Genomic DNA, 12,976 nt, shown 5'->3' with positions numbered 1-12,976 from the left:
TCAGTGCTTCCACTTTTTCCCCATCTATTTGCCATGAAGTGATGGAAGCAGATGTCATGATCTTAGGCTTTTGAATGTTGAGTTTTAACCCAGCTTTTTCACTCTCCTCTTTCACCCTCATCAAGAGGCTCTTTAGTTCCTCTGCTTTCTGCCCATTAAAGTGGTATCATCTGCATATGTGAAGTTGTTGACATTACTCCTGGCAATCTTGATTCCAGCTTGTGATTCATCTAGGCCTGTGTTTCACAAGATGTACTCTGCATAGAAGTTAAATAAGCACGGTGACAGCATACGGCTTGTTGTACTTCTTATTCAATTTGGAACCTGTTCATTGTTCTATGTCCAGTTCTTACTGTTGCTTCTTGACCCACATACAGGTTTCTCAGGAGACAGGTAAAGTGGTCTGGTATTCCCATCTTTTGAAGAATTTTCCAGTTTGTTGTGATCACACAGTCAAAACTTTAGTCAATGAAGCAGAAGTAGATGTTTTTCTGGAATTCCCTTGTTTTTTCTATGATCCAGTTGATGTTGGCAATTTGATCTCTGGTTCCACTGCCTTATTTAAATCCAGCATGAACATCTGGTAGTTCTTGGTTCGCATACTGCTGCAGCCTAGCTTGAAGGATTTTGAGCATTACCTTGCTAGCATGTGAAATGAGCACAATTGTATCATGGTTTGAACATTCTTTGACATTGCCTTTCTTTGGGATTGGAATGAAAACTGACCTTTTCCAGTCCCATGGCCACTGCTGGGTTTTCTGTATTTACTAGCATATAGAATGCAGCACTTTAACATCATCTTTTAGGATTTGAAATAGCTCAACTGTAATTCCATCACCTCCACTAACTTTGTTCATAATAGTGCTTCCTAAGGTCCTCTTAACTTTACTCTCCATGTTGTCTGCCTCTAGGTAAGTGACCATACTATCTGGGTTATTTAAGACCTTTTTTGCATAGCTGTTATATGTGTCCTGGCCACTTCTTCTTAATATCTTCTGCTTCTGTTAGGTCCTTACCATTTCTGTCTTTTATCTTGCCTATAATGAAATGTCCCTTTGATATCTCCGGTTTTCTTGAAGAGATCTCTAGTCTTTCCCATTCTGTTGTTTTCCTCTATTTCTTTGCATTGTTCACTTAAGACTTTCTTATCTCTCCTTGCTATTTTCTGGAACTCTGCATTCAATTGCATATATCTTTCCCTTTCTCCCTTGCCTTTTGCTTCATTTCTTTTCTCAGCTATTTCGAATGCCTCCTCAGACAACCATTTTGCCTTCTTGCATTTCTTTTTCTTTGGGGTAGTTTTGGTCACTGCCGCTTTTACAATGTCACAAACCTCCGTCCATAGTTCTTCAGTCACTCTGTCTACCGGATCTAATCTCTTGAATCAACAAATATTGGACCCTAATTTTAAAACTCAAGCCTTAACTGTACTAAATAGAGGAAAGAATTTCCATTTGTTATTTTAGAGATCTTAAAATTATCTGATGATAAATGAATTAAATCAATTATTCAAGATCTAGTTAATTAGAAACCAGTTTAAAAATGGGCCACTCCTCCCAATTCTGTAGTTGATCATAATAATTAATGAGAATTACCACTGAGCTACAGTTATCTGTTTTCTCAACAATTACATTTCTTAACTGTTTGAACTGTTGTTGAGAAAATCAGAAATAGAGTAGTTTAAAAATCTGTTTTGCACACACTCACAGTGATAATTATAGTCAGCTATATATTCCAGGTAGTTTGAAAGTACCAGTGGAGTTTGGAAAGTCAGGTTCTGAGGTGGAGATAAATAGGTACATCTGTGTCAGACAGTTGAGAGGAGCCACTGTAAAGGAGAAGCCTTTGAGCTGATTTATTAAATATGTTTCAAACACCTAAATCTAATATCTAATTATAATCTGTAAAAAATAAGATTCTTATTAGGAATATAGGTAACATTTCTCTTAAGCAGCTTTTGTTTGACATAGTCATTAGTTCTAATAACATAAAAAATAACAACTATTTCATGTCTTTCTAAGTTGTGGTTTTGGGTTCTCATATAACCCTTGCCATGCTGGTGTGCCCTGAATTAGGATGGCACCATTTACTTGCATGTTGTACTCTCCTGTTGCCCTTGGTTACAGGGATATTTCCTGCTAGGAATCTGACCTCCTGTTGTAGGGAATTCACTACAGAATGTATGATGAGATGGTGTGATGAGGGAAGAGGAAAACAAAAACAAAAACTGAGCAAAAAGGCCTGGCGATGTTTTGTCCTTTCATGTAGAGCCTGATGCTGCCCCCTAATGGGCAGATGATGCAGAGACTTGACAAAACATGTTTTGTGCAATGTGATAGGTCAGAATTGTGTGACAAACACTAATGATATGAAGTATTTTTAAAAACCTCAACCTACTTTAAACAGCAAATACTGAACCACAGATTATATTAGCCCTAGATAGTAACTTGGAAAGTACATTAAAAAATGATTTTTGCTAAAAATTAAGGAAAGCAAGTTGTTGAAATGTAAAGTTACTATCATCACTTTAAAATCTTTTTTTGATAAAACAAACCAGTCTTTTAAGTGTTTGAAAAAGTCAACAAAAGAAGAGTATACAGTATGAATAAATCTAAAGAGAGGTTTGAATTGCTATTCTATATGTTAGTCTAAATTTTCAAGGGATTTTAATGCTTAATGTTTGATTTTTTTAAAATGCTTTTTAAATATACTTATACCTAAAATATATAACTTGTACAATTTGATATACTGAAACTGATTAGGTGGTGATCAAATTTTGCTTCATTAAATGTAGGTGAATTTAATTCAGATGACCATTATATCTACTACTGTGGGCAAGAATCCCTTAGAAGAAATGGAGAAGTCCTCATAGTCAATAAGAGTCCGAAATGCAGTACTTGGATGCAATCTCAAAAACAACAGGATGATATCTGTTCGTTCCCGAGGCAAACCATTCAGTATCATAGTAAGCATAGTAGCATAGTATCATATGCCCTAGCCACTGATGGCGAAGAAACTGAAGTTGAACAGTTCTGTGAAGACCTACAAGACCTTCTAGAACTAACACCAAAAAAGATACCCTTTCATCATAGGGGACTGTAATATAAAAGTAGTAGGTCAAGAGATACCTGCAGTAACAGGCAAGTTTGGCCTTGGAGTACAAAATGAATCAGGGCAAAGGCTAATGAGTTTTGCCAAGAGAACGCACCAGTCATAGCAAACACTCTCTTCCAACAACACAAGAGACAACTCTACACATGGACATCACCAGATGGTCAACACCGAAATCACATTGATTCTATTCTTTGCAGTCAAAGATGGAGAAGCTCTGTACAGTCAGCAAAAACAAGATCAGGAACTGACTGTGGCTCAGATCATGAACTCCTTATTGCAACTTAAATTGAAGAAAGTAGGGAAAACCACTAGACCATTCAGGTATGACCTGAATCAAATCCCTTATGATTATAAAGTGAAAGTAACAAATAGATTCAAGAGATTAGAGCTGATAGATAGATTGCCTGAAGAACCAAGGATGGAGGCTTGTAACATTGTACAGGAGGCAGTGATCAAAACCATTCCCAAGAAGAAATGCAAAAAGTCAAAATGGTTGTCTGAGGAGGCCTTACAAATAGCTGGGAAAAGAAGAGAAGCAAATAGCAAAGGTGAAAAGGAAAGATACATCCATATGAATGCAGTGTTCCAAAGAATAGCAGACAGAGATAAGAAAGCCTTCCTAAATGATCAATGCAAAGAAATAGAGAAAAACAATAGTATGGGAAAGACTAGCTATCTCTTCAAGGAAATTAGAGACACCAAGGGAACATTTCATGCAAAGACAAACACAGTCAAGGACAAAAATGGCATGGAACTAACAGAAGCAGAAGATATTAAGAAGTGGTAGCAAGAATACACAGAAGAAATATACAAAAAAGATCTTAATGACCTAGACAACCACGATGATGTGATCACTTACCTAGAGCCAGACATCCTGAAGTGCAAACTCAAGTGGGCCTTAGGAAGTATCACTACAAACAAAGCTAGTGGAGGTGATGGAATTCCTGTTGAGCTATTTCAAATCCTAAAAGACGATGCTATTAAAGTGCTGCACTCAATATGTCAGCAAATGTGGAAAACTCAGCAGTGGCCATAGGACTGGAAAAGGTCAGTTTTAATTCTAATCCCAAAGAAAGGCAATGCCAAAAAATGCTCAAACTATTGCACAATTGCACTCATCTCACACGCTAGCAAAGTAATGCTCAAAATTCTCTAAGCCAGAGTTCAACAGTATGTGAACTGTGATCTTCCAGACATTCAAGCTGGATTTAGAAAAGGCAAAGGAACCAGAGATCAAATTGCCAACATCTGTTGGATCATCGAAAAAGCAGGGGAATTTCAGAAAAACATCTGCTTCGTTGACTACACTAAAGCCTTTGACTGTGTGGTTCACAACAAACTTGTGGAAAATTTTAAGAGAATAGAATACCAGACTACCTGACCTGTCTCCTGAGGAACCTGTATGCAGTTCAAGAAGCAACAGTTAGAACTAGACATGGATAGTTCAAGGACTGGTTCTAAATTGGGGAAGGAGTACGACAAGGCTGTGTATCGTCACCCTGCTTATTTAATTTATATGCAGAGTACATCATGTGAAATGCTGGGGTGAATGAAGCACAAGTTGGAATCAGGATGGCAGGGAGAAATATCAATAACTTCAGATACACAGATGATACCACCCTTATGGCAGAAAGTGAAGAGGAACAAAAGAGCCTCTTGATGAAAGTGAAAGATGAGAGTGAAAAAGTTGGCTTAAAACTCAAAAAACTAAGATCATGGCATCTGGTACCATCACTTCATGGCAAATAGATGGGGAAACAGTGACAGACTTTATTTTCTTGGGCTCCAAAATCACTGCAGATGGTGACTGCAGCCATGAAATTAAAAGATGCTTGCTCCTTGGAAGAAAAGTTATGACCAACCTAGACAGCATATTAAAAAGCAGAGAAATTTACTTTACTGACAGAGGTCTGTGCAGTCAAAGCTATGGTTTTTCCAATGGTCATGTATGGATGTGAGAGTTGGACTGTGAAGAAAGCTGAGCGCCAAAGAATTGATACTTTTGAACTGTGGTGTTAGAGAAGACTTGAGAGTCCCTTGGACAGCAAGGAGACCAAACCAGACAATACTAAAGGAACTCAGTCCTGACTATTCTTTTTAAAGACTGAAGCTGGAGCTGAAGCTCCAATACTTTGACCACCTAATGGGAAGAACTGACTTACTGGAAAGGACCCTGATGCTGGGAAAGATTGAAGGCAAGAGGAGTAAGGGACGACAGGATGAGATGGTTGGATGGCTTCACCAATTCAATGGACATGAGTTTGAGCATGCTCCTGGAGTTGGTGATGGACGGGGAAGCCAGCGTGCTGCTGTCCATGGGTTGCAAAGAGTAGGACATGACTGAGCAACCAAACTGAAATGTAGTATAGTACCTTTTTTGCTGTGTGTGGGCTTCTCGTTGTGGAGCATCATGGGCTTTAGGTGGATGGGATTCAGTAGTTGTGACTCCTGGGCTCTAGAACACAGGCTCTGGTGTGGTGCATGGGCTTAGTTGCTCTGCAGCATGTGGAATCTTCTTGGACCAGGGATTGAACCTGTGTCTCCTGCATGGGCAGGTGGATTCTCTACCACTGAGCCACCATGGAAGCCCTGGAGGATCAGTCTTTACATTCACAGTTAAGACTTAAAGTACTCATAAAGAAAGGAAAGTGGCTGAGAGGCAAAAAGGAACATGAATATTGAACACATCTGCATATATACAAAAAAGAAACATTTTATTGTTACTCTTGAGAGTCCCTTGGACAGCAAGGAGATAAAGCCAGTCAATCCTAAAGGAAACCTCAATATTCATTGGAAGGACTGATGCTGAAGCTCCAATACTTTGGCCACCTCATGCGAAGAGCTAACTCATTGGAAAAGACCTGACTCATTGGAAAAGACTCTGATGATGGGCAAGATTGGAGGAGGAGGAGAAGGGGACAACAGAAGATGAGATGGTTGGACGGCATCACCAAGTCAATGGACATGAGTTTGAGCAAGCTCCGGAAGTTGATGATGGAGAGGGATGCCTGGCGTGCCGCAGTCCATGAGGTCGCAAAGAGTTGGACATGACTGAGTGAGTCAACAACTACAGTATCACAGAATGAAGCATGTTGGTTTTAAAACATTTTTTAACAACTAGGAAAAGAATTACATTGTTTAAATAAAACTTTAGAAGTGAACTACATTAAATACAGAGAAGATAATCAAATTAATTCTTATTTCTTTAGTTATGAAGTCTAAAAGCTGGACTGGAAACTATAAGAAAGGTTATTATGGGTTTGACTCAGACCTTAGGTGAAGTAGTGCAACTGGTCATTTCAGGTTTTCCATCCCATCTAATTCCATTCAAGAGTCAAGACCTAGAAAAGATAAAGTGGGGTAAAGGAGAAGGTGACACTGAGGAGTCCTATATGAGGCAGAATTTCCTGAAAACCAGTTTGATTTTTGTATTTAGGAATTTATGTGCAAAGTAGTTATATTTATTTTAGGAGAGCATTAATGGTAAAGAAGTATCTTTAATTTGGACTGTAGTAGATGACCCTAATCAAAATCACACTCAGCATTAACATATCCCAAAGGAATCTCCCTGAGGAATATTCAAGATTCCAGTTTCTCAAATTCTTTCAAGTACTTTTAAAATAAGCCTTTAGTTCAGTGATTGAAATGAGCTTAAAAATGGAGCCTAATATACATTGTAAGTATCAAACTTTGGCTGTCACATGGAAATAAAACAAGTTAGTCTGTATTTACATGAAGATAAAAAGATTTACTTTAATAAGAGGAAGAAAATGAGATTTCTTTTTTAATCCAAAAATAATAACTGCATAGTTACAGAATGGGTTTCATAGTAAATGTGTGCAAACTTTGGATTTTTAAAAATAAGGCAGATTAGAATAATGGTGGGAATAGTAAAGTGAGAAAAATTGAGCTGGATTCATAGTCCTAATATTGCATTGTATGAGTAGTGAGTATTGTCGCAGTTATGTTCAAGTTTTTGTGACCCTGTGGATTCTCTGTCCATGGAATTCTCCAGGCAAGGATACTGGAGTGGGTAGCAGTTCCCTTCTCCATGGAATCTTCCTGACTCAGGGATCGAACCTGGGTCTCCTGCCTTGCAGGCAAATTCTTTACCATCTGAGGCACTTGGGAAGTCTTGTGATTTTAGTCAAGTCACATAAGTTTTCTGAGCTTTTGTTTTCTGATCTCTTCAATGGAGATAATAATTTCTTCCTGTTTACTGCACAGATCAGTGATACAGTGTAGGACATCATCAAATTACATGTTATCAGTTCATACCTTTCCAAATGTACTATGCTTTGGCTGTTTTGTTGATCTGATTTCTGCCTGAATACTAGACATGCAGAACTCGAGTTATAGGGCTTCTCTCAATGTCTTTATTCTCTTCAAAGCATAAATGCCTGTTGAAATTGTTTTCTTCAGATTTTCTAACTATTTTCTAAGGATTTTCTAAGCCACTTTGTTCTTTCTCATCTGTAAATTCCTTTGTAAATGCTAAGCAAAAATTTGAATCACATGTAATCTGTGTTTGCCTGCATGCACATATCTAAAAGCATGGACAAGTTCAGTGGCCTCCTGGAGAGACCTTATGCCTGTCTCCTTCATTGCCACATTTTTTTTTAAATGAAGCTGCTTGAAGTGAAGGGAAGTGAAGTCGCTCAGTTGTGTCTGACTCTTTGTGACCCCATGGACTGTAGCCTACCAGGCTCCTCCCTCCATGGGATTCTCCAGGCAAGAGTACTGGAGTGGGTTGCCATTGCCTTCTCTGAAGCTGCTTACTAACCTACAAATTCTAAGATCAATCATGTCATTCTGTGTTTGTAATTAATCAGGTATTAGCCTAGTGTTTCAGCCTGTCCATGACTGAGGCCAGCTTGCCTTTCCAACCTCATTTGCCACTGCTCTCTTCCATGGACCAGCCACTGGTGCCCTGTCACTGGTGTGTGAATTCGTGCCATCTGGTTTGTCACATATTTCCTTTCTCCTGAAGAAGGCAATGGCACCCCACTCCAGTACTTTTGCCTGGAAACTCCCATGGATGGAGGAGCCTGGTAGGCTGCAGTCCATGGGGTCACTAGAGTCGGACACGACTGAGCGACTTCACTTTCACTTTTCACTTTCATGCATTGGAGAAGGAAATGGCAACCCACTCCAGTGTTCTTGCCTGGAGAGTCCCAGGGAAGGGAAGCCTGGTGGGCTGCCGTCTATGGGGTCGCACAGAGTCAGACATGACTGAAGCGACTTAGCAACAGCAGCAGCAGCAGCAAAGTGGCCATCCTGTGTCTCTTCCTCATATCTGACCTCACCTCCAGATCTTAACTCAGATGCCATCTCATCCTGAAACATTTTCCCACATTGCTCAACACCCCCACTTCCATTTTCCCATCTCTGAAAAAGCTTTAGCACTTCACCTGTTTCTCTTTTGTATGGTGGCATTGTCCTTTCAGAATTCTGTTTTGTGCTTTTCCTTTTATGTGTATATATATGTACACACACACACACATATTATTTTTATTTATTTATTTGGCTGTGCTGGGTCTTAGTTGCAGGATATGGGTGGGATCTTTGATCTGTGTTGTTGCATGTGGGATCTTTAGTTGGATCTTTAGTTGGGACTTTCAAACTCTTTAGTTGCTACATGTCAGATCTAGTTCCCTGACCAGGGCCTGAATCCAGGCCCCCTGCGTTGGGAGCGTGGAGTCTTAGCCACTGGACCACCAGGGAAGTTCTCGTTTTGTGCTTTTCTTACTTCCTCTCCTAGGATATGAGCTCTTGGAGGTTTCATTCATCTCGGTAACCCCATAAGAGAGCCCAATGCTCTCAACATTTAGTCTTTGAAGGAATAGATGTTTTATATCCTGCAAATATGAAATAGAAAGAAAAGCAGATGCTTGCTTGATTTTATTTTCTCCTTTTTGATGTTTCTTTGATACCAATATATTTCTCCCAGAACACTGAACTTTGTTTCAAAAGTCTTAATCAACAACAACAAAAATCTTAACTATCATCATTTCCTATTTAATTCATCAGTTCTTACATTAGAAGATAGATATCTTTGATAGAGTGTATTAGAAGGATTATCTTTCTTCCCTTATCATATGGGCTACCATAACATTCATTTTCATTTCCTTTTCTTACTTACAGTTTCCCATGTGTCCTGGTGAAGTTTTTTGCTGAACTCATGCATCCCAGCAGGTTCTTTCTGTGAATGGTATAGCACGATTAGGAAATCCTTTGAATGAAAGTATCTAATAAATTTCCCAGCTGGTTTTTGAGAATGAAGATGGTATAGAAAGAGAGGAACACTCAGGTTGCTGTTATGCTTTATACTCAGACATGACACATGGATTACTACACTGCAGGAAGAATCAGGGAAGAGAGCTGAGAGTGTGAGATTTCCAGACTTCAGAAGGAGGTATCTGTTGTTTCTTTCCATCTTATCTTTGAAAAATGAGTTAGTTGAGTTATACAACAGCTAGCTTTTCAAAATTAAACTAGATGGATTGATCATTTATTAGAGGAAGAAGACTAATGAGGAAAAAAGAGTTCATTATACTGAAGCTAAGGGTTTGACAACTTTAGTGGCTATGGTCCAAAATGCAGAAAGATCACCAGACCAACAAAGGGATGAAAATAGAGAAGACAGCCGAAGAGAATGCTGAAGAGGCATGATAGTGGAGAGCGAGGACTCAGAGGGAGGGCCTCCAGCTAAGTAGGTAAGCGTGCGGTTTTGTTGCTGGCAGCCCTTATTGAGGTGGAATAGCTTTTTTTTTTGTTGGGGTGCAGTTGATGTATAATGGTAGTTTCATATGACAACATACTGATTTGACTTTTGTATGTTTTGTGAAATAATTACCACAGTAAATCTAGTTAACATCCATCACTGCAGTTATTTTTTTTCTCTTGTGATGAGAATTTTTAAGAGTAATTAACTCTTAGCAACTTTCAAATATACAATAAAATATTATTAATTATAGTCACCTTGCTGTACGTTATATTCCCAGGTCTGGTTTATTTTGTACCTGGAGGCTTTTATCCTTTGACCAGTGTCCCCCGTTTTGCCAATCCTTTAATCCCCACCACTGGCAACGACCAGTCTGTCCTCTGTGTCCACAAGTTAGGGTCAGTCTCTTTTGTTGTTTGTTTTTCAGATTTCACATATAAGTGGGGGCATACAATATTTGTCTTTCTCTGACTTATTTCACTTAACATAATGCCCTCGAGGCCCATACATTGTCATGAATGGCAGGATTTTCTTTTCTGTGACTGAATAATATTCCTGTGTGTGTATATCCCACATTTTCTTTACCATTCATCCTTTGGTGAACATGGAGGTTACTTCTGTGTCTTGGTTAGTGTAAATGATGCTGCAGTGAACACAAACTTTTCAAGTCAGTTTCCCCCCACCACCACCTTTGAATAAATACTCAGAAGTGGTATCTCTGGGTCAAAGGGCAGTTCTATTTTTTAATTTTTTTGAGGAATCTTCATAGTGTTATCCATAGTCACTTGTTGTTGTTTAGCTGCTGCTGCTAAGCTGCTAAGTCGCTTCAATCGTGTCTGACTCTGTGCGACCCCATAGACGGCAGCCCACCAGGCTCCCCCATCCCCGGGATTCTCCAAGCAAGAACACTGGAGTGGGTTGCCATTTCCTTCTCCAATGCATGAAAGTGAAAAGTGAGAGTGAAGTCGCTCAGTCGTGTCCGACCCTTAGCGACCCCATGGACTGCGGCCCCCCAGGCTCCTCTGTCCATGGGATATTCCAGGCAAGAGTACTGGAGTGGGGTGCCATCACCTTCTCCGTGTTTAGTTGCTGAGTCATGTCCAACTCTTTTGTGACCCCATAGACCTGCTAGGTTCCTCTGTCCATGGAATTTCCCAGACAAGAATACTGGAATGGGTTGCCATTTCCTTCTCCAGGGGATCTTCCCAGCCCAGAGATGGAACTTGCCCATCCTGCATTGGCAGGCAGATGCATTCTTTACCGCTGAGCCACCAGGGACGTCCTCACAATGGCTACACCAATTTGTATTCCCACCAGCAGCGTATGTTGCTGTAGTCGTTCAGTCACTAAGTCATGTCTGACTCTTTGTGACCCCATGGACTGCAGACACGCCAGGCTTCCCCATCCTTTATTATCTCTCAGAATTCGCTCAAACTCGTGTCCGTTGAGTCAGTGATGCCATCCAGCAGTCTCATCCTCTGTTACCCACTTCTCCTGTCCTCAATCTTTCCCAGCGTCGGGTCTTTTCCAACAGTGTATGAGGGTTCCATTTTATCCATATCCTTGCCATCACTTGTTATTTCTTGCCTTTTTGACAATAACCATTCTAACAAGAATGAGGTGATCTCTCATTGTGGTTTTGATGAGAACCACCCTAGTAATTAGTGATGTTGGATATCTTTTAATGTGCCTAATGGCCATCTGTGTGTCTTCTTTGGAAAGTGTCTATTTGGCTCCTCCGCCCATTTTCTAATCTGGTCGTTTGTTTTTTAATATTGAGTTGTATGAGTTCTTATATATTTTGGATAGTAACCTCTTGTCAGATACATCATTTGCAAGTATCTTCTCTTCTCCCATTCAGTAGGCTGTCTTTTCATTTTGTTAATGGTTTCCATTGCTGAACAGAGATTTTTAGTCTGATGTAGCCCCATTTATTTATTTTGGCTTTTATTTCCCTTTCCTGAAGAGACACATCCAGAAAGATATTGCTAAGAGCATACTAATATGTCAAAGGAAATACTACCTATGTTGCCTTCTAGGAATTTTATGGTGTCAGGTCTTATATTCAAGTCTTTAATCTGAGTTGATTTTTGTGTCTGGTGTGAGACAGATGCCTAGTTTCATTTTTGTTTGCATGTGGCTGTCGTTTTCTAACCATTTATTGAAGAGACTGTCCTTTCCCCATTGTATATTCTTTTTCCTTTGCTATAAATTAATTGTCCATGTTTGTGTAGGTTTATTTCTGTGGTTCCTATTCTGTTGCATTGACCTATGTATGTGTTGTTGTTGTTTTTTTAATTACTATAGCTTTGTAATGCAGTTTGAAATGAGGGTGTGTGATATCTCCTACTTTGTTCTTACTTCTTATGATTGCTTTGGCTGTACAGAATCTTCTTACAGAATCTGTAAAGATTCTGAACAGATCTTTACAGAATCTGTTCCATGTAAATTTTAGAATTTTTTCTTCTATTTTTCTGAAAAGTATCCTTGGAATTTTGATAGGTATTGCATTGAATCTGTAGATTACTTCAGGTAACATGGACATTTTAACAACATTAACTCTTCCAATTCCATGAGCGTGGAATATCTTTCAATTTTTTGTGTCTTCTTCAGTTTCAACAACATCTTATAGTTTTCACTGTAGAGATCTTTCACCTCAATTGTACTTTATTCATTTTGTTGTGATCATAAATGAGATTGTTTCTTTAATTTTGCTTTCTGCGAGCTCATTGTTAGCGTATAGAAGCACAGCAGACTTTTGAATGTTGACTTTGTACTCTGCCACTTTACTGTCTTCATTTATTATTTCTAATAGTTTTTTGTGTGCATGTGGTCTTTCAGGTTTTCTACTTGTAAAATCATATCATCTGCAGATAATTTTTTTGCATTTTTACTTCTTTCTTTCTGATTTGGATTCCTTTATTTTTCCTTGCCTAAATGCTTTGGCTAGGTTTTCCAATAGTATTTTGAAATAAAAGTGGTTAGGGTGTCCATCCTTGTCTTATTCCTGTAGATTAGCTATATTTTTTTCATATATGGCCAGTATTATTCTGAGGTATATATTTCTGTACACATTTTATTGTGAGTTTTTTAATCATAAATAGGTGTTAAATCTTGTCAGATGCTTTTTCTCATCTA

At 39.0% G+C, this 12,976-nt stretch overlaps 1 protein-coding gene across 2 annotated transcripts in view; it reads left to right on the top strand.

Annotated features, from left to right (window-relative positions):
- The window catches only part of RAVER2 (ribonucleoprotein, PTB binding 2), a 137,264-nt gene that overhangs the window by 97,220 nt on the left and 27,068 nt on the right, over nucleotides 1–12,976 (top strand). The gene's annotated exons all lie outside the window — the stretch shown is intronic.

Source organism: Bubalus bubalis, chromosome 6, assembly GCF_019923935.1.
Source record: "Bubalus bubalis isolate 160015118507 breed Murrah chromosome 6, NDDB_SH_1, whole genome shotgun sequence".
NCBI lineage: Eukaryota > Metazoa > Chordata > Mammalia > Artiodactyla > Bovidae > Bubalus > Bubalus bubalis.
The sequence above is the reverse complement of the archived record's forward strand: the minus strand, read 5'-3'. Positions and strand labels throughout refer to the sequence as shown.